Source organism: Monodelphis domestica, chromosome 1, assembly GCF_027887165.1.
Source record: "Monodelphis domestica isolate mMonDom1 chromosome 1, mMonDom1.pri, whole genome shotgun sequence".
NCBI classification, from domain to species: Eukaryota; Metazoa; Chordata; class Mammalia; order Didelphimorphia; family Didelphidae; genus Monodelphis; species Monodelphis domestica.
Window position 1 is genome coordinate 712,422,092 of NC_077227.1, and position 22,909 is coordinate 712,445,000.

The following is a 22,909-nucleotide window of genomic DNA, read 5'->3' on the forward strand; positions in this document are numbered from 1 at the left end:
AAAAAAAGGGGACATTGCCACAGAAGGAAACAGAAAAAGGAGCTATGGATGATACCTTTAAAAATCAGTATCTGCAAAAAATTTGCATCTTGATATTTTTATCAGAATCATAATTGACTGAAAAAAAGGATTATATCATTTATCCAAGGACATCAATTCAACATTAGACAAGGAGGAAGTCTTTTAAAATTTTTAAAAATTTAAATTTAAATTTTAAATATTTAGAGTCACCTATGAAGGCCCCATCTTGATAGTATTTTTGGATTGCTTCTTTTAGTATTGGAAAGGTTTGAATGGGTAGAATGAACCCATAATTTCTTCCTCATCCCTAAAAGACATTGTTTAGGGGAAAGGATATTGTTACATGCCAATAATGACTTACATTGTTCCAGGTTCCAGTTTTCTCAACTTTATCAGGTGACAAGAAGCAATGATTTTGTCTATCTTCTTGCCCAATTTGGAACTATATATAATCATTCTAAACCAGTAGAGAACCTCAGTTAAGTTTCATTTTGCATCTTTGTTCCATGATTCTTTCTCTTCATGTAGTTAATAGGCTCTACATTTAAAGTCTAGAATAACAATAAAATCACTAATTTGAAAAATCACAAAGAGTGGTTTGCTCAAGAGTGTCCAAATTAGTCATGAAACATTATTAAATAATTGATTACAGTCAAGTCATCTCACATTAACTGTTCTATAGATGACAAGGGCTAAAAGGGAAAAGTTCATAACACAGAAGAAATCTATGGCCCCTCCCTTTTATGGAGTTCACAAAGTAAATGAGTTTTCAGAAATTAGAGTCATTCACATAGTTCTTTAATAAGGTATGTAGCTCTGTAGACTAGTTGAGCATATAGCCAAGTAAAATATCTCATTGCTTTGCTTCTTTCACCCAATTTTCTTTCATTCTATTTTCTAAAAAGTCTTTACCATATGACTATCAGCAATTAATTCATTGATAGGAACTCATTTTTAGACTAAACATATCATTGACTGGTAGTACTCTTACTCTTGGACTCAGTAGAAGTCTATCCTATAAGGGAAATAAGAGGAAAAAATGATGAAAATAAACTGTTGTATGTGCCTAATGGGGCCAGTCTTGAACCTAAATAAGAAAGAAGAGAATTTATGAACATTTTTGTGTCAATGATTGACAATTTCACCACTTCCTATTCATCTCTGAATGTAATGTGAGGCCAGTTTGCCAATGTTAAATGCTGTAGCTCAGTCCACAATCTTAGAGATTTTTGATTGGCTACTCCCCAAATATAACTTAAATTGACTGAAAATAGAACAATCACATGCTAACCTGGTAACATTAGCAACTCTATTAACAGCCAATTTCAAATCCACACCAGAGGGAGTAAAAGGTAATTTGCTCATTATCAACACCCTCCGGCTGTGGAGGGAAATGACTGTTCATCAAAAAAATTTTCCAACGTAACAATACTAGACCCTGTACATAACAACCACAGTCTTCCTTCACTACAGGGACAAGCTCGCTCAAGAATAACTATGAAAAGGCCTTGAGATGCAAACATGTCTCTTTATATATGTGGCCTCTTTGAAGATTCATCTACCTCACCAAAGTCAACCTGCCCCTCCACTATTATCTGGAATCTAGTTACAAACAAAACATTACATGTACAATATGGTGGAGTACAGGTCAAATCCCATTCTAACAAATAATGTCACAGCAAAGAATCGCTATTTATGAAAATACTTATAAGGCCCGGCTGGTATTTGGAGCTACATTCAATATAAATGAACTCCGCACAAAAAGAGTTCTCTATAAAAGATTTGATCTCTAGGTTTGTTTATAAAATCAGAAAGATCAAGAGCCATACATCACTCAGAACTAAGGTGGTTAATACTCCCACTCAGTGTGGTCAGATTCTTGAATGATTTATCTTCAGAAGTGAAGCTCAGATTTTTAGCCAAAGTTTCATATTCTTTCATTTTTATATGCTCTACTTAAAAAGTTTGAATATAATGTTATATCATTATCATCTCAAGTTATGGAATCATACTTGTTATACTCAGTTCCTCTATACTTTTTTTGGATGTTAGACTTTGAACAGGATTCTTCACCTCCAATCTCTTCTGTGAATTTTAGATTTTCTCCACCCTGATTAAATCTTGAAAATCCTAACAAATAGTAATGTCTACACCCCTACTTAAGGATTAAATGTCAGGGAGGAAGGCCTATGACAGACATGTGCTAGCAAGTGACAAATAAGAAACAACTGACAGACCCCCCTGGGCTGTCCTAAGTCAAGCTTAAGGTACCATTGGTACATGTGAGACACAGGAAGTGATGTAAAAAAAAAGTCTATATATTCGCGTGACTTCCTCTTGTTGGCCTCTCTTTGGCGGCAGAGGTGTTGAGCTCTGGGTCTCTCTCTCAGAGACTTGGGTTCGGCAGTGGTGTGGCTGGTGGCAGTGTGCTGGGCATCTTGGCGTGCCTGCAGCTCTTGTCCAGGTTTGGTGGTGAGCATCCTTGGTGTGATGACTGGGAGAAGTTCAATAGCGTGAGGCATCTTCCCTCAGCTCTCTCGGAGTCTGGGCTGATTCCTTTTTTTTCCTTTACATTTCCTAAAATACTATCCTGCTAGGAGGCCCCTCATCTTGGAGGAGGCCTCATGGCTGAGGTCTCTGAACTCCCCTTGGTTTAGGCTAGGCCAGAGAAATCTTATACCCCTTTCTCTCTCTTCTTCTTCTTCTTAATTCCTTCCCTCTATATTAATTAAACCACCATAAAATTCCCAAACTGACAAGTACTTTTATTGGGATTTGAATTAATCCCTGGCAACCATCAGTATAATATATAATAGTCAAAAACCGCTAAATTTACCCCTAACACTTCTCATACCATCCATACCACACATAGCTATCAGATTAATCTCCCTAAGCATTTAAGATTTGCCCCAAATTGCATTTACAGTATTAGCTCTTATTACTTCCCTAAAAATATCACGTCAAACAAAATGAACTACTCAAGACCATACCAGCCTCTGTGCTTATGTTCATGTAAATCCCTCAGTCTAGTATATCCTCTCCCCTTGCTCCACCCCCTTTTGTCAAAAGCTCATTCATACTCCAAGTTCCAACCTTCTCTATGAAGTCTTTCCTTTTCACCAGGACGAAAGTGATCTCACAGGATGTTAGTCTGAATAGCCTTATAGACCATCTAGTTCAACTGTTCAATTCTACATATGCAAAAACCAAATCATCTAGGTTATATGTAATGATGTTTTGAAATGGGTTCTCTGACTCCAAATATATGCTTTACTGCTTAGCTCTCATTAAACACTTATAGAATACTGTGCTGTTCCCATCATGCTTAATTCTATACTAACTTGCGCTATAGCTATAAATGGGTATCTCATATTTCCCATCAGAAAGTAAATTCTGGAAAGGTTTATTATGTGAGATGGCTTTCTGTCGAGATACAATGAAAAACCAGACAATGCAAAAGGTGGCAATAAAAGTTTAAAAGAAAAAAAGAAAAATCACCTTCCTGTGTGTGATGTTATGGAGAAGGGGTTAACATAGCATTTCATCTGGGAAAGATTTGGAAACTTTAGTGAATTATAAACTCAGATTTGAATCAATAAACAGTATGCTTTGGCAAGCAGAAAAAAAAAGCTAGAATGATTTTAACCTGCAGAAGAAGACCAGGTGAGAAGCCAACTATATTCTGCCCTGGTTAGACTATAGTTGAAATATCCATTTCAGTCCTATTCATGTCATATTTTGGGGAAGATATTGATAAGCTAGAGAACTTCCAGGGAGAGTGGCCATGATGTTAAAGGACACTGAAGTCATGCCAAAAATGAAGACATGTTGAAGGGACTAGAAGTTAAGCCTGGAAAATAGAATGTGTTGGGGGGACGTGATAACTATGTTCAAATATCTCAAGAGCTTGTACAGACTAGATAAATTAAACTTATTCTACGTTCCTGTAATGGACAGAAGTTGAGGCTATGAGGGGAAGTTGCAAAGTCAATTTAGATCCAAAAGGCAAATGTGATGCTTACTTAGCAGGTAGTGGAGATTCTCAGTCCCTAGAGGTCTTGAGTGTGGATACTAAATGATCATTTGTCACAAATGTTGTAGACAGTGGTTTGTACCAGTATACAATGTGAAGTTGGGGGTTCTTCTCAAATCTGAGATTCTGGGTTTATAGGGCTATATAAAAATTAAGAGCCATTCTTCTCACCCAGAACCCTGAACTATTTCTTCTAAACAAATGTCTAGAGTCAGAACTGTCTGAGGCAGTATATAGATAGAAAATATTGCCATATTGACACATTTAGGCATCGGAGAATTTTATACTATCATTATTTTAATCCTAATTCAAAATATATTCTTCATTTATCACATGAGTTAGTTCAATAAGAAATCATTAAAAAATAATTCAACAAATATTCATTAAGGATTTTGGACACTAAGTTAGGAGCATGAATACAAAAATGAAAAAAATACAATCCCTACCATTAAGGATAATAGAGTCTAGAGGAGAAACAAGATATGTGTGATACAAGTTAGAATGTGCTAGATACATGTGATAAATTCAGAAAAGGAGATTGCTTCTAGATGTTTCATTCTGGAATGGCTTGATAAAGAAAGTAGCAACAAAACTAGACCTTAGAGGAGAGGGACTTCAATAGGAGATTAAAGGAAGTCTTTCTGGCATAGAAAACAGACTATTCAGATGCCTAGAGGTGATCAAAGGCAAAATAAGATTGGGGAATGGCGAGTAATCCTATTTATCTAAAGCATAAAATATGTGTAAGAGAATAGTATAAAATTAGATTGGAAGGGTAGTTAGAGATCTTTTAGGGGGAAAAGGGCCTGACCTAAATTAGGAGCAGTGGCAGTGGACAGTATGATATAATTCTTCTATTCTAGAGGCTGCTTTCTATCCAAATTCATGCCAAACTGATTTACATTTTGAAATCTAAAGCATTTTTGAACATCACAAAATAATATCCTGCCCTAGTTGAATGATACTTTTTTCTATATTCCCCTCTGTTTTTTTAATTGTTTTTTTCCAAGCAAAATGAAATTCTTCTGTGAAATTTCATCATAAGATGAAAATGGAACCAGTGAGTCCTTTTCAGAGATGTTTTAAGGGATTCTCACGAGCAGAGACCTTGGATTAGTTGCCCTTAGAGGTACTTCCCAGCCCTATGATCCTAGACTCTAGGACCTGGAGTCTTCATTTTCTCTTCATGACACTAGACCTAGGTAGCCATTGTTTCTATCATTCTTGACCTAGGATAACCACATTCTAGAGCTAGATCAGTATCTATATACTGCAGCAGGAAATGGAGACAGAGGTTTAGATTTAAGGAACATAGTAAAGTAAAATTTTAAAGATTTTGAGAATAGAAATAGAAGCTTGTACAAGAGTAAACTACTACAAAGGAGGATAAAAATTAACTTGAGCTAAACTATGCCATAGTCACCTTGGTCTGAGGAATGGAATTATCTCAGAATACTATAAGAAAAGTGGGAAAGAGTCCAGATCTCATAGACTGTCAGTTGCAATGATCAAGGGAAAGAAGTCATGAAAATTGATTGTACATCAATCAGTCAATCAACCAGTAAACATTGAGGGCCTACATTGACCAGCCTTTCTGCTGAGCACTAAGTTAACATGCAATGAGACAATGGATAACTCAAATATCTAGTATTTTCCTGTAAAATAAAAACATGATTGGGAAGGACATATAGGTGGCTCAATCAATAGAAAATTAGATTCAAATGTGGCCTCAGACATTGCCTACCTGTGTGACCCTGGGCAAGTCACTTAATCCCCATTACTTACCCTTACCACTCTTCTGCCTTGGAAACAATATTTAGTTAACTATTCCTAGGCAGTAGGTAAGGGTGTTTGTTTCTTTTTTTTTTTTAAGTATAGTTAGAAACTCGACAGAATGAAAGAAAGGAAACAAAAGAAGTAAAAGAGAAAATGTAGCAGGAAAATTTTTTAAAGAATAGATAAAAAATAAATATAGGTAATATGTAGAATTTCATGAGAATTGTGTTCTATGTGATTTATTCATTTTTCCAAGTATATAACTAGAAATCCACAATGTCTATGCTTTCCTACATGTGTGTGAACACACACGTATAAGGAAAACTGCACAATATTCATAGATTGCAATGCAATAGGAATCTTTGGAGAAAAATCCCCTCTGAAACTTCCTTGTGACCCGATCAGCGTCTGATCAGAGTGGGCTGTGCAGCGGTTTTGCCCAGGCAGCTTTCCTCCCTAGTCGCCACTTGCTCAGTTGATTTGCTCATACTTACAAAGCACTGGACTGGGCTGCCTTCAGTCAATCCGTTTAGCCGAAGGCCTCTGATTTGTTCACATTTACTACAACACATACAGAGGGCTGGAGGATTTTTTTTTTACTATTGATCTGGTGCTTTAAGAGGGGAAAAAAATCTCCTTGGCTGTCTAAACACTATTGATCCCTGCTTGGGAGTCGCAGCAGAAGTGTAGAAAGGGCGTGGATGAATTGAAATTTCATTTCCGACAACTTGTTCCTGTTATTTTTACCCTTTTGGATGGAGAGAAACACGGAGCAGCAGCTTCAGTCAATGTGGTCGATAGCTCCACTGAGAAACTCAACCCAGCTTCTGCCAGGGGTTTGGCAATGAGACATGACGTTGGATTTGGAGTGAATAAGGCTGAATACTGTGGGTGAAAGCCACGCGGCCTCAATGCCAAGCCAGAGGCAGAACAAGAGATTTCTTCGGCTCCAGAGGGCCTGCTGTAGGGGATGGCTTCAGAGGAAAGAAGGAGGCTGGGGAGCACCCCAAAACTGTGACCCCCAAGGAGTGCCCCTCTCTAGGGAAATCCCCCCCCCCAAGCATACAAATAAAACATGGAGATAGAGGGCTTCCGCAAGTATTTTCAGGCAAGCCCTTTTATCTAGCTACAGGTGCCATTTTGTTTTTAGCTCGTCAATAATTTCTTCTGGTGGTATCCAGGAGAGCCATCCTGCCCAACTAAACCAATGTTCCAGATCCCAGGGAAAGGTGACCTACAGCAGAAACTTCAGGAGCTACTTCATTAGCTACACATGAAGATGGTGGGCCAAGAAAGGACAATCCGGGAACTGGAGAGCGAGCTATAAAAAAAGAGTTGGTGGCCCTGCAATGGGATGAAGATGAGGTGCCAGGCATGCCAAGGCATGCAGTCCCAGCTAACTGGTGTCATGAAGAGGTCCCTAATTTTAAACACAGTGAGTAGGAGGCTGGGTTTTGCTGCAACAGTACTGGCTTTGTTCTTGTTTTTATTAGATGTTCGAAGAATAAGGGAAAGAAGCAGGCTCCCCCTTACAAATGCAAACATCTGGCACTTACTTATGTGACTGAACACCTTTGATCCTCCAGTATTCTGAATCGCTTTATGACCTGTTGTCCCACTAATAGCCCTCACAATAAATCCTTTAGTTAACATTATCAAATGCTTTCCACATTGGCTTACCCCTTTTTAGCATCTTAATGTTTGGTATCCCTTTTTCTTTAATAATATTTTCCCTAAATTTTCCCCTTCCCTTTCTCCCTCCCAGAGATGGTAAGCAATCATTTGGTATCCTTTTTTAAAGTGAAATGTTATATTTTGGGACCATGAATTTATTTTTATTTTTTATTTCTTGAAAAGTTTAGACACCCAAAGGTTCTTCTGCCATTTTCCCTTAAAGATGTTTTAGTCAAAATATTTGATTAATATTAATTAACAAAATATCTTTAGACCCTTACCTTCCATCTTAGAACCAATTTTGCGTATGAGTTCCAGGGCATAAGAGTAGACAGGGCTAGCAAGGAGGAGGGGGGTGTAACTTGTCCAGGAAGTGACTGAGGTCACATTTGAACCCAAGACCTTCCATCTCCAAGCCTGCTTCTATATCTACTGAGCCACCTGGCTGCTCTTTTTGTTTGTTTTTTGAAGCCAGCTAGGAGGCTCAGTAGATAAAACCCTGGGCCTATAGAGTCAGAAAAACCTGAATTTGGCCTGAAACACTTACTAGCTATGTAACCCTGGTTAAGTCACTTAACCTGTTTGCCTTAATCTTCTGAAGAAGGGAATAGAAAATCACTCCAGCATCTTTACCAAAAATAAATAAGCCTACAGTCAGTATTGGTGATCTATGGTCCATAGGGTCACAAAGAATTGAACATGACTGAACAACGACATCCTTTTTTTTATTTCCAGCCATTTCAAAGTGCCTGCCCATCCCTGGGCATTACTTTGCCTTTTCTATCCCATCCAGGAGAAAGATTTAAATACTATTCTCTCGTGGGAGCCAATATTATCTGCATTGCGTATGAGGTTGCAAATTCGGGCACAATAAACAGAATTAAGAAAAACTGAGCTGGCATTTGACAGAAATTGTGAAATGACATTCAGAAACGTTGCTCTTGTGGAAATTACTGATATTAAAATATAAATCAGTGTCTTGTGTTTCCCGTAGCACCAGGGGCTCTATTAGGTTATGCAGTTTGATTGCTGAGCTGAACCTTAGAGACTTGACAGTTCAGTGCTGAAGTTATCACACTAAAAAAAAAAAAAAATTAACCCTTATCCTGCTGGAAAATAGAAGCCTAGGTGGATGCCATTTGGCAATGTCACTTCTAATGAGCTCCACTTTCTCCATTGAAAGTTGGGGAACAGGTTGCAGCTGGGTTGCACAGAGGATAGGGCACTAGGCCTGGAGTCCAAAGAACCTAGGTTCTAATGTGACTTCAGACTTCATGATTTCAGACACTTCCCAGCTGTGTGTGACCCTGGGGAAGTCACTTAACCCCTATTGCCTAGCTGAACTTATGTCTCAGAACTGATAACAAGGCAACAGGGAAGAGAAAGGAAAGGAAAGGAAGGGAAGGGAAGGAGAAGAGGAAGGGGAAGGGGAAGGGGAAGGGGAAGGGGAAGGGGAAGGAAAGGAAAGGAAAGGAAAGGAAAGGAAAGGAAAGGAAAGGAAAGGAAAGGAAAGGAAAGGAAAGGAAAGGAAAGGAAAGGAAAGGAAAGGAAAGGAAAGGAAAGGAAAGGAAAGGAAAGGAAAGGAAAGGAAAGGAAAGGAAAGGAAAGGAAAGGAAAGGAAAGGAAAGGAAAAAGAAAAGAAATCTGGGGAACAAATGGAGAGGACAGGAGACAGTTTAGAGGGGGCCAAATTGAATAATTTAGGTTAGAAAGCAATGGCTCTTAGATGAAGCTCTTACCTTAAAGATTCTCTCTTCTGTTAGAGTGCATAATATGGGTGGATTACAAAAGTCTCTGTCTCTTGTGCAGATTAGCTGACTGGTTCTGGAGTCAAGTGCTCTTGTTCCTCTTTATCCCTCCAGGTGAACCAGCAGGGGCAGGCTGTGCAGGAACTGATTACATACAGGACCACTTTCATCACTAGAGGACTACCAATTTGCATGCCACACTGGAGTCCCAGACCCTGGAGTTGGGAGGATAAACAAACTCTGGTAGGCATCAGAGTGAATAGCAGTGGTGCTCTCCATAGGGATATGGAAGAGCTCTGCACTATACCTCAGGAGGTATTCTAGTTCTGGCCCTGACTCTTAACTATCTTTGTTATCTGGGTCCTTGGGCATCTGTTACACCACTATACTGCAAGCACCAGGACAAGAAGTTGGCTCAGGGTCCCCTTATTCCATTCAACAAACATTTGTTAAATGATTGCCACATACAAGATACTGGAGATCCAAAGGCAAAACAGTCTATCCTTGAGCACTAAGTTTCTATGAATCTATGATCAAATGGCACTTAGCATCCTATCTCAACTAAACCTGTCTGAAATCTCTCAGATTTTTTTCCCCTTCCTATTTATTCTTTGGGGCTAGGATGCTCCAGCCTAAGAGTCTTTCCAAAAAGATGTGGTATTCCACATTCAGTCATGTTCCACTCGAGGTGTTCTTCTCAAAAATACTGGAGTAGTTTGCCATTTCCTTCTCCAGCTCCTTTTACAGATGAGGAAACCGAGGCAAACAGGGTTAAGTGGCCTGTCCCAGGTCACACAGCAAGTAAGCATCTGAGGCCAGATTTGAACTCAAGAAGATGAGTCTCTCTGACTGCCAGACCTGGCACTTTATCCACTGTGCCATCCTGCTACTACTGTACTCCATACAACATGGCAAAGGACTCATGCTTTCTGTGGTGCCCTCTCCTCTCCAAAACAAGAAGAAAGAGATCTAATTTGACTGCTAAACTCAAGGAGGTACATTGAGAACAATGAGGTAGAGGCAACTTGCTTCAGGAGAGAGAACTCTTTATTTGGAGTCAGAACACCTGGGTACAAATCATATTTACTCCCATTCTACACCAGTGTGACTTCAGGGGAATCATTTCTACTTTCTAAATTGTTTATTCTATAAAATGAGGGAGTTAGATTGGACTAGATGGCTTCAAAGGTCCCTTCCAACTCTAAATCTATGATCCCATAAGGTTCCTTTCTTTCTCATACTTCTGCTCCTTGAGTGCCAATTTTTCCCACATAGATGCCTTGACTAAGAGGGGCTAATGTTAGGAACAGCAATTGGCACATTCATAAATTAGAGTTCTTCTCATAGTTTTCATTATTTATTAGTTTACCAAACTAAATAGCTTCTGAATATTAAATCAAACATCCTAGTAGAAATCCAATTGCATTATTCTTTCCCAACAGACATTAAAAGACTAAAGAAGGTAGAAAAGCTGGATTCAAACAGATTATGAAGTCATAAGTCATTGATTCTAGAACCCAAATGGAATTTAGAAGACATTAGGTCCAAGTCTCCGATGTAACAGATAAGAAACCCAGAGAACTGAAAAGATTGATCCAAGTTCACACACATAGTTAGTGACAGAGGCAAGCTTTGAACCAAAGTCCCCTGAATCCAAATCAATTGCCTTTAACAATATACTTATAAAGTAGACATGAGATATATAGATATATATATATACACATATGTATGTGAATATATATTTATTTGCTACTTTAAAGTATATTCTAATATAGTATATATTTAAATATATATATTTATTGGTATTATATATAGTACATAATAAACACATACCATACATGCTGAAATAGATTTAGAGACTCAGAATCCAAAATAAATTAAAGAGGAATTAAAATAAAAGACTTATTAACAAGTATTTTAATAGGAATTTGAAATATAACCTATGGTCAGTGTGGTATAGAGACTGCAAAGGAAGTATTCTGTACCCTGCATTTTGGCCAGAGTTACCCTGAATTTTGGCCAGAGTCAATCAGAGACAAATTTATTACTTAAATCCTAAGGATCTTTGCTTAAAAGAAGAGAAATCCAAAGGGGGCAGACCCCTTTGGATCTCTCCTTTAGAAAATCTCTCAAATTCAAGCCATTCCAAAATCACACAGTTAAATGGTTATATAAAAGACTCAGATTCCAGTGTCTTATGGGAAGTTAGGAGGACTCTGGACCTAGTGAAAAGAAACCAAGTCATTTTAGGTCAGGAGACTTAAATTCTAGACCAAGTTCTGAAATGAGCTATGTAACTATGGGGAAATAAATTAACTTCCCTGGACTTCAGCTACCTCTTTTACAAAAACAAAGTGATTGTGCCAGATTACCTCTAAGGACACCTTAAACTCTAAAATTCTGTGCTTCTGTTCTTCAGTTTGCTCCTATTCATTGCTTTCACTTATGTCTTTAGAAGTACTAGTGTCAAGAAGTGAAAAAAGATTTGAGGGTTTTGGTAGACCATAAACCCAATATGAATCAATAGCATGGTGTGCCAGGCAAAATAGCTAATGTAGTCATATAGGCTGCATTAATGGGCACTGTGTCCAAAACAAAGGAGGTGGTAGTGTCTCTTTCCTGCATGATCTACCTCTGAAAGGTGATATTCAGCCACGTTTTAGCAAAGACATATGAATCAGAATTGATCCATGAAAAGCAATCAGGATGGGGTCGTACATAAGGCCAAGAGAAGAGAAGACTTCTCTTTGGTGGCCACCAGACGCCAAGCCTTTAAGTAATTGAAGAACAATCATGAGGGATTTTAACATTTTTTTTTTCTTGGTCCAAGGTCAGAAGAGTGAGTCATGGCTAGAAAGCTTCAGAGAGACAGACTGGTTCAGCCTAAATCAAAATTAGCTTGTAGAGTGGTCCAAAAATGGTGAAAAGAATGCTTTGGGGAGTGATGGATTCCTCCTGATCTGATAGCTTCAAGTTGAGATTGGAATGATTAGGATGCAGTAGGCAGAATTACTCATTCATGACCTGGAGGACCTATGGGATCATTTTCTATACTGTGATTCTGGGACTCTGTGAACTAGTGAAATTTTTACAGGGTACTGACATTTAAAAAATCTTTCAGCAAAACTAGACTCTTTATATCTATATATACATAACATGGAAATACATAATATATATTTCTGTGTATGTGTTTATATACTTATATGTGTTATATGTGTGTAGTATGAAAAGTCCTTTAGAGAAGGACCTCAAATAATATAAATACAGTATACTTTTAACTACACATACGCATATATGTACACACTTGTCATCTGTCACCTATGGCTTCATGAAGCTATAAGTATGTACAGCTGTCATATTCTGGTAAAACCACATCAGCAAACAGGCTAAATGTGGTTAGGGGTAACCAATAGTCCTTAAACCTATCAGTGAGTTAGGAGGGTGTCTACCAAAGTGTAAAAATGGAGATTTGAACCCCAGACTTCAATCCCCAGAAGTCCTTGGAACTTCCCAAAATTCCCTGGAATCTCACTGGAGTGTAAGATCACAAATTATTATTTAAAGGAGCTCTCCACCTACTCCCTCTGTCTCCCTGCTTCCTCTTCCAAGCACACACATCTCTCAAGATGTAGTAAGTGAAATTGAATGGGCCTTTAGGCCCTCATAGGCATGTGCTTTCTTATTTTGTATTTTCTTTATTTCTTAATCTTTAATAAACCTCTAAAAATATAATACTTTTAGCAGAGAAACTAATTTTAACTATTACAAAAGTATGTAAAGACATCTCCCAGTGGATACGGCAAATGAGAACAATTTGTTCTAATGGACATGATGGCGGCCAAAGCAGGTTCTGTGGAATGCTTCAAGCTTGGTCAGACATCAAAGATGCCAGTCATTCACTATATTCCTGGCCATTGTCCAGTTGTACTGACTTTTGTCTTGCCACTGGACTTCGGTAAATCTGGAAGAGAGAATGATGCCAACAACCTCATTTAATCCTACCTCACCCAAGTTCTATTCACTTACAAGCCAAGATGTTACCTTTATGATATTATTGGTCATCTTTGGAAATGAAAGGCAAATAACATATATATGTCATTGTTGTCATTCAGTCATTTTTAGTCATGTCCAATTCTTCTTGATCCGATTTGGGGTTTTCTTAGCAGAGATACTGGAGTAGTTTGCCATTTCCTTCTCCAGCTCATTTTACAGATGAGGAAACCAGGTTAAGAGAGTTTCCCAGAGTCACACAGCTCGGAAATGTCTCAGATCAGATTTTAACTCAGGTCTTCCTAACCATAGACCCAGTACTCTATTCACTATCTTAGAGAGAGAGAGATCATACATATTAAACCCAAAGAAAGTTAAATACATAGAGAATTATACAAATATTAACTACTTAGTTTATATATATTAGATACATGCATACTTAATATACTGTAAAATTTAAATTATATTTCTAGTAATAAAATATTATATTTTTTGAGGTTTATTAAGGATTATTAGAAATCAAGGAATAAAGAAGATACAAAATAAAAACTACATGCCCATGGCTGATTAGCCAATTCAGAATCCCCATGCTTAGCTTACTTACTAACTACATCATTGCAATGGAAGAGAAGAGAGAGAAGAGAGAGAGACTGGGAGGCATTACTGCCAGTTAAATACTAATTGTGATCTTGCCCAGGTGGAGACTCAGGTGAGATTATAGGGAATTCTGGGAAATACCAAGGACTTCTGGGGATTGAAGTCTAGGTTTCAAAATCTCCATTTATACAATATGCATATATGTGTGTGTGTGTGTGTGTGTGTGTGTGTGTACACTCAAATGTCATTGCCTGCTACTGCCGTATGTAGAAAGAAAAAGCATGTAAGAATACTGTTGGTAGAGTTGAAAGTCTTTCTCTGAAACCCAAGTCCCATTGGGCTCTCGAAGGCTATTTCCATGAAACACAGGTTTCAGCAAGTCCTATTTATCTGGAAAGGCTTTGATTCTGGGTCCATATATGAGGATCAGCCTAGCAAAGTTTATGCCCAAAAGGCCAGTCATTGTGAGAACTTTCTGTTTAGCCACAATTCAAAAAACTTCACATTCCTGGAGTTTAGATAGAAGCTGCCATAGTGGATGACTTACCCTGACAGAGTTCAAAGCCCACATATAAAAAAAAAAATTATTTTGAGCACAGTTGATCAACCCCTCCTCCCCATTTCAGTGAGTATAGAACAGTGAATTTAAAAACAGTTCAATATGAAAATGCTGTTATTGTTCCACTAAATTTGACAGTGAGGATGAGAAAGAGCATAGATTAGTGTAGGAGGATGGCTGAGTGGTGTAGGAAGTCATTTGAGGTCACACACTATAAATTTGTTGATGTGTGAAAATCTGCATGATTTCATGAGTTTTTCAAGCAGAGGTTGACTGCCTTGGAAAAGGAAGGGAAAGAAGAAGGAAGGAAGGAAGGAAGGAAGGAAGGAAGGAAGGAAGGAAGGAAGGAAGGAAGGAAGGAAGGAAGGAAGGAAGGAAGGAAGGAAGGAAGGAAGGAAGGAAGGAAGGAAGGAAGGAAGGAAGTGTAATGGTAGAAATTTTAGGTTTCTGGGAGAGATTATAATATTGTAATGGTTACAAATGTGGCTACAGGATTTATGTAATATTGAACAATGGCCGCCAAGGAATTTACTTATGAAATTCCTAAAATTAAACACTCAAGTCAGAATGGAGTTTATGGAGGTTTAATCACACTGGGAGTAGGGAAAGGAGAGGGAGAGAAGGAGAGAGGAGAAAAGGGAAAGGGGCTACTCAACCTCTGACCAAGGCAGAGAGAGTTTTAGGCCCAAAGGGCCCAGGTGGAAAGAATCAGTCCTTAATTCACGTGACCGCTCTGAAGGAAAGCTGTCTGCGGGCGTCCTCCCTCTCCAAGCTCCTAACACCAACTCCCCCTAGCTCTCTCCACAGGAAGTCAGCGAATTCCAGAGGCTGTTCCCTACCTCACTTCCTGTGTCTCACAAATCCAATGGTTGGCTCTAGCTTGGCTTAGGACAGCCCAGGTGGGCAGTTAGTTATTTCTGATTTGTCATTGACTAGCGCATGCCCGTGTAGTGTGGGTGTGCACAATTTTTGGGTGCTAGACCAAGATGGAGACTTTTAAAATTCACAGAAGCAAGGAAGGAAGCAAGGAAGGAAGGAAGAAGAGAGGGAAGAAAGGAAGGAAGGAAAGAAGGAAGGAAGGAGGGTGGGAAGGAAGGAGGGAGGGAAGGAAAGAAGGAAGGAAGGAGGGAAGGAAGGAAGGAAGAGAGGGAAGCAAGGAAGGAGGGAAGGAAGGAAAGAAGGAAGGAGGAAAGGAAGGAAGGAAGGAAGGAAGGAAGGAAGGAAGGAAGGAAGGAAGGAAGGAAGGAAGGAAGGAAGGAAGGAAGGAAGGAAGGAAGGAAGGAAGGAAGGAAGGAAGAGAGGGAAGCAAGAAAGGAGGGAAGGAAGGAAAGAAGGAAGGACGAGGAAGGAAGGAAGGAAGGAAGGAAGGAAGGAAGGAAGGAAGGAAGGAAGGAAGGAAGGAAGGAAGGAAGGAAGGAGAAGGAAGGAAGGAAGGAAGGAAGGGAGGGAGGGAGGGAAGGAAGGAGGGAAGGAAGGTAGGGAAGGAGGAAGAGAGGGAAGCAAGGAAGGAGGGAAGGAAAGAAGGAAGGAAGGAAGGAAAGAAGGAAGGAAAGAAGGAAGGGAGGGAGGGACTTTTAGAATTAACTCCAATTTTAGATTTGTAGTGACAAACCTATGGTATGCATGCCAGAGAAGGGACACACAAGCCAGAGTTCATTACTGGAAAGCAAGAGGGACTTGGGCCAGCTCTTCCCCTCCCCCTCTCCAGGTCCCTGAGGACATTTCTCACATGACCTGCCCCAGGGAAGGGGGCTTAAGGGTGTGGCTCACATGTGAGAATGTGGTGCATACAGCAGCCTGTTGAGTGGGCTGTGGTGAAGATGATTTCTGTGGGGTTCAAGAGGAGCTACTTTGAGGAGAAATAGCTCACAACTGGCACATAGCTGAAGAGCTGAGCACATAGCTGAAGAACTGAAGAGGAGCAGAGACAGAAGGGAGTAGAGTGCTCAGGCCACTCCCCTCCCCCTCTCTACCTTCCCTGAGGACATTTCTCACATGACCTGTCCCTGCCCCGCAGTCCAATAGGAGCGCTTCCTCTGTCCCCTGTCAGAGGTAAGGCACTGGGGGGGAGGGGCAGGGAGTGATTCCTGACGGGCTACTGGAGGGTGCAGCACAGACAGCAGCCTGTAGAATCCATGGTGAAGGTGATTCCCTTTGAGAATAGCTCACAGTATGGCCCATAGCAGGTGGGGAGCGCTTAGGCCACTCCTCTTCCCCTCTCCACACGTACCTGAGGACATTTCTCACGGGACCCGCCCCTCTGCCCAGCAGCCCAATGGGAGCGCTTCCTCCCTCCCTGTCTGGGAGTGGGGGTAGGGGTGAGCGCGGGATGTGCTTGTCTGTATGTGAGTCTGTATCTTTGTGTCTTTAAGGATATCTGTGTTTCTAATGTGTTTCCATGTGTAGCGTTTGTGATTGTACTTGTGTATATAAGTTTGTGTGTGTTTCTGTGTCTGTGAGTATCCGTCCATATGCATCTATGTGTATGTGTGTTTGTATGTATTGGGGGAGGGGTATCTGTGTATGCATCTATGTGTGCATGTGTGTGTGTACCTGAGTCTATGTATGTGAAGGGTGTGTGTGTGTGGATTGGGGAGACCCAGGATCCTGGCTGAGTTGCCTGGGCCCCCTGACTCAACCTTCCACCTCCTTTCTGTGATGAAAAAGGTCCTCTGGGACCCCCAAATGTCATCTGGGTCTCCCTGTAGGGTAGGTTCTATGGAAATACCATTGGGTGGAATGGAATCTGGGGGTCTGTACCTCAGAGCCACTCTAATGAGCAGAGAAAATGCTGGCAAAAAAAAAAATGTGGCCTTTATTACAGAGAGGGACTGCTCTGAGTGGTCAGTCCAAAGCAATGTCCAAGGGTAAACTCAGGATTTATAGGGAATTAACACAATGCTTCTCTTTAAAGTCACCCACCACTGCCTGTGTATGATACAATGTCTGTGTATGTTATAATTTTCTTTATCATGTTCTACTCTCCTTAAGTTTCCCAGTATTCTTTCAAGTTTGCAATTTCTAAATTGAGTCAGAGTTTGGATGTGGCCAAGGTCTTTCAGACTGAAACATTTGGGACAGGGAGTTAAGACTGTAACTTTAGGTTCCGGAACCTTTGGGACTGTAATTTTCCATCACCACCTAGCTTCTAATCTCTTTAATTTTTTGAATGCTGACTGTCAGAGGTATTAGGAATCTGTAATAAGAAAGAGGGGGAAAAGGGGTGGGTAAATTTGACCACATTAGAAAAGAGTGCTAATTAGGATAATTAAAGATATATACACACACGCCTGCTTGGGGAGGGGATTTCTCTACTCTTCATAAGGACATACAGGTATCTCTTCTGAAGGACACCTAACTTTCACAAATTTTGTATAGGAAGTTGCCAATCTAGGATTACTAACACTAATAATATGCTGGAGGAAAATACACCATTTCAACCCACACACCATCAAGCAGCTACTGGAAGATTGAAATGTGTCCCAAGTGTCCTAAGACACAATCCTATCCATCATTTATCTGAAAGAAAAGAAAATGTAAAATTTAGAGAAAGAAGGAAGTTATTCTGTGAGGAGCTGAAGGGAGAAGTTCAGCCACTCACCATCATTTGTTATAGGTAATGACTACCCCCAGGAAGAATGTTAGCCTTTCCCTCATCCTATTCTGAATCTCAAGGGGAAAAAACCAGCATCTTAACACCTGTTTCCTTTACATCTATGCTGAACAAGAAAATATTTTTTGCGCTTTTCACTCTTGCTTCCATCTCTCCATATGTTGGCTGGTCAGAGCTGTGTCTTCATGACTTTCTTCTCCCCCCTTCTCCTTTCCTTTCCTGTCTGATTCTATTGCTTCCCTTTGGTCTGAGATTTTATTTCATGATTGAAACTGGATTCTTCCTGTCAGCTTTTTATACAAGAAGCCTGGGGGCCCCTTCTAATCAAATGGTGTTCCACCAAACCTATTGTTTATTGTCTGTTTACTTATGGTACTTTCAACCAGAGCTGTACAATCCTAATGTACAATGTTAGCAAGGAGAAGAAGCAATTAGATTAATTAATTAATAGGGTTCTCTAAGACACATAGGTAAGATAGATCTTATATCTCTTTAGGGTTCCAAGTTTGGAGACAGACATGTATTTCCAAATTAAAGCCCCTTTAGGGATGTCATCCAAGTCATTCCCTCTGACCCTAGTGATAAGGAATGAGTATGACAGAAAGGTAAGAGTCAGGATTGTTTTTCTCCCATATAGTTATGCCAGAGGAAAGAGCAGCTGGACACCCTGCAGCAGGAATTTGAATCACTCAAAGGAGACTTAAAAAAGGAAAAAAGTCAAGTTGTACCAGATGCAGAAAAAGCTCCAGCAATCTCAAAATGTGCTTCTGACTACCATGCAGGAGAGAGAAAACTACCAACAAGAGAAAGACTCCTAGGTAGGTTCTGTGATGGAGTTCAAGGATCCTAGTGGAGGAAAACAGATTACAGGGAGATCCTTGAGGTACAGGATAGGAAAAAGGGAAGGAGAAGATCAAGAAATGATGAAACTGCCAAAGGTCAAAAAAGGTACTTTCTTTAATGGGAGTTGCCTAGATTCTGCCCAGAATATTAAGAGATTAAGACCTGCTGGGAACCTTCCTTAGTATATAATAGCATTAGAGCAATGTAATCAGAATACAATGGAAAGAGCATTGATTCTGTAATTAGAAGTTTTGAGTTTGAAACCTGTCTCTAAAACTTATATGACAGGGGGTGGCTAAGTGGATCAGTGGAGAGAGCCAAGCCTAGAGACTGAGAGGTCCTGAATTCAAATATGATCTCACATACTTCCTAGCTGTGTGACCCTGGATAAGTCACTTAATCCTCATTGCCTAACCCTCACAACTCTTTTGCCTTGAAACCAAAACTCAGTATTGATGCTAAGACAGAAGGTAAAGGTTTTAATAAATAAATAATTTTAAAACTTATGTGACCTTAGGTGAATCTCCAGGCCCCAATTTCCTCATTTGTGGGATAAATCAGTAATTATCAGTGGGATAAATCACCACAGTGAGGTGGTACAGTGGATAGAGCACTAGGCCACAAATCAGGAAAACTGGAGTTCAAATATGGCCTCAGATGCTCTGTGACCCCGGGTAAATCACTTAACTTTTTTCTACCTGAGTCTCCACAACTATAAAATGGGGATAATAGCAACAGCCAGCTTGCTATGAGACTCAAATGTAATAATATTTGTAAAACATTTAGCACAATGCCTTACATGTAGTACATGTTATAAATGCCAGTTAATATTAGGGCAGCTAGGTGGCTCAATAGATAGAGTACTGGGCTTAGCATCAGGAAGATCTGAGTTCAAATATGATCTCAGACACTTACTAGTTGTATGACCCCAGGTAAGTCATTTAACCTCTGTTTCCCTTAATCCACTGAAGAAAGAAATGGCAACCCACTCTCCATATCTTTATCAAGAAAACTTCATGGACAGTATGGTGCATGGGGTTGTGAAGATATGATTCAAAAACAAAAAAAAATTTGTTATCTCTTGTCAACTAAGAGGACAACATAGACTATAGGAGAGAGCTTGAAGGAAATCTTGGGTATATGTCTCTAGCATATGCCCCTGACTCATAAATAGGAACATCTAATTGACATAGTAGCCATATTCCTCTGGAAAAAGGGGACTCTTCCAAACAAAGGTAAGAGTACTTCCCAAGGGCTTATACAATCCTCACTAAGTCTCATCAAGAAAGTTTCAGATCCATATTCTGGTTTTCTGTGATTAAACCATGGATCAGGAAGAGGTGGTATTAATTTTCTACAAAGATTCTCCCAGTGACATCTCTGAGCAACCAGATCTCATAAACTCAGACTGTCAGACCAGAGACTACAGAGATCCGACCCTGTCTTTTTACAAAGTTTTTACAAAAACTAGTCAGTGGCAGAGTTCTGACCAGAACCACTACTTTGTAGTCTTCCATGTAGTCTCCTTTAAAACACTTTTGCCTACACCTTTTTTTTTTTGCTGAGCCCAGTGTAAAGGCTATGCCAGGATACTCTCCTTGGTGTCACAGAGTCATCTTGACAAGTGAAAGATGGAGAATATTTAAGGTACATTAAATCAAAGCTAACTTGGAAGGGCATACGGCATAACTATTTCTAACTAGGATATATGGAGTGTTCATGGCAGACTAGCACCTCCACCTCTGGTGTGAGGGCTTCCTGAGAGATGTTCAGGGCCTTTCTTGTACCATTGGTGTCTACCCTTTTACGGAACTCTCACCTGTGGCTCCAAGAAGCTGTGGTAAGTTCAGTGACCACACCCCATGAATGCCATCTCAGCATATGGGCTAAACAAGGTTGTTGGTCCTCTTCAAGCATGTGACAACTTCTCCTGGCAGAATGTGCACTGTTTGGTTAAATGTTGAAGATGCCAAGGTCTTCCACTGCATCCCAGACCATGACTAGTCTCTTGATTTCCATCTTGCCACTGACTTTAATGACTCTGAAAGAGAGAGTGAGACTAATGACTTCATGTAACTCTGCCTCACTTAGATTCAATTCATCAGCAAGTTAAGACATTAGCCCATGATGTCATTCAAACACAAAGGACAAACAATAACAATTACTAACTAAATGTTTTAAGGAGTTTTGCCAATGTTGTGTTGGTCTTTTTCGCACTCCCACCCCCTTCACAAAGTGAAGTGAATGTGAGTTGATGAATATGAGAGTAGTGTCCAGAGATGAACCAGGAGAAAGAGGAGGTGAATATGAAGCTAACTATACTAAAGAAAAAAACATCAGAATGCCCAGGAAGAAGTAGAAAAACTTTGAGAAGAGATAAATTGACCTGTTTAATGGGAGTTTAGGATGCCAATATTGAATTAATATCTAGGGACCTTGAGCAAACTGTATGAAATTCCCTCCTTTATAGAATCATGAGCACGCTATGGGGATAATATGGAAATGAGTTAGATCTGTTTGTCAATTAGTACTATTAGTCTTACTGTCAATAGCTTCTGAAAATGTGTATCATAAAACCTTTCAAATGTTTTCTTCATAAAGCCCTCTATCTTGTCCACCCCAAATGAGAATTAACATGATTCACAATTCGGCTGCTACCAAGAGTGAAATCAGTTTCCTCCACTGTAAAAGGGGAATAATAATAGCTTTCTTGGTTGTGAAGACCAAATGAGATAATGTTTATAAAGCACTTAGCACAGGTCTGGCACATTATACCCTATAAACTGTCATTGTTGAGGTAGCTTTGCCAGTTGCCTGCCATCTTCAACTTTGGGTATCTTTAGAGGCAAGGGGAATTGATACTCTATGCTTTGGTCAATTTATGAATTCTGTTCTAAATGCTGTTTACCTTTTACAGCCCAAACTGCTTACTTTGTTATATGAAGGAGATTATTATAACATGGAAAAGAGCTTTTCCATCCTTATTTTGAACAAAGAACTTACATGGCATGTAGTCATCTAAGAACATTGAAAATTTAATTAGAATATGTTCCTTAAAAAGGCAGAATTTGCCTTGAGAAAAAATTTAATTTTCACCATGGTGACTTTCAATCATTATAATTTTTTCCCATCTTAACTAAGGGGAAGCTTTTTTCCCTGAAATTTTAGGTTCATAGATTGCTAGAATGGTAGAGATGAAAGGGATTTTAGAGATTATCTAATCTGCTCCACTCAGTTTACAGATGAGAAAAGTAGACCCAAGGACAGGAGGCAATTTGCCCAATATTACCCAGCTAATTATATTGGGTGAGCAGGGTCTGAAATCTAGGTCTCCTCCATGTCCATACCCACTGTTCTTATCTCTCACTCAGTGTTTGACCTAGGCAGACACAAGCTACACTTCCATCCCATAATATGTCTACTTCTCATGAGACGTTAAGAGGGGAGATTATGCTTCTGATTGAATCCAACATTCTAAATTCCAGGCGTTTGGCTTTAGAATCACTAACATTCTGTTTTCTCACTCAGTTGGTGTGAGAGTGTCGGTGATGTGGGGCCTTTTTTTAAAAGTGTGACTATTCTATTAGGTCTCACTTCTGAAACTGTTCTCACCGGTAAGTGTCTGAAGGAAATTTCATCTAATCTTAAAAATTATAAATGTAATTTATAGTTAGACAATATTATATAGCAGAAAGAGCACTGGAATTAGGGTCCAAATATCTGTCTCGACACTGACCTTTACCAAGACCATAACATTGAACAAGATGCTAATATTCTTTGAGACTTGATGTTCACATCTTCAAACGGAATATATTAATACTTGTACGATTTGCCTCATAAGACAAAAAGGATTAAATAATTACATTAAATACTTTGTAATATGAAGAACTATTGTTTTAAAACAGATGAGATTATGTTTGCATTGGTATAGTACTCTAACTTAAAGTGAAATAAGAATGACAAAAATGTATTTTTCTCTCTTTGAACCTTCCACATAGGTCAGTGATGGCATAGAAGATGGAGTGCCAGGCCTCACCCCCACCCTACTCCCCAGA

General features: G+C 39.5%; 1 protein-coding gene and 1 long non-coding RNA gene across 48 annotated transcripts in view; one reads left to right on the forward strand and one right to left on the reverse strand.

Moving 5' to 3' along the window:
- Positions 1 to 4,453: 4,453 nt before the first annotated feature.
- Positions 4,454 to 22,755, reverse strand: LOC130458475 (uncharacterized). The gene is made up of 4 exons (XR_008917800.1): positions 22,591 to 22,755; positions 20,674 to 20,895; positions 9,244 to 9,467; positions 4,454 to 8,581 (listed from the first exon to the last, which is right to left on the reverse strand). It is a non-coding gene; the product is annotated as an uncharacterized LOC130458475 (long non-coding RNA).
- The window catches only part of PMFBP1 (polyamine modulated factor 1 binding protein 1), a 484,787-nt gene continuing 484,318 nt past the window's right edge, over positions 22,441 to 22,909 (forward strand). For all 47 annotated transcript variants that reach the window (XM_056823979.1, XM_056823945.1, XM_056824098.1 and 44 more), the window contains exon 1: positions 22,441 to 22,468. The gene's annotated coding sequence lies outside the window, so the exon portion shown is untranslated. The remainder of the gene's footprint in view (positions 22,469 to 22,909) is intronic.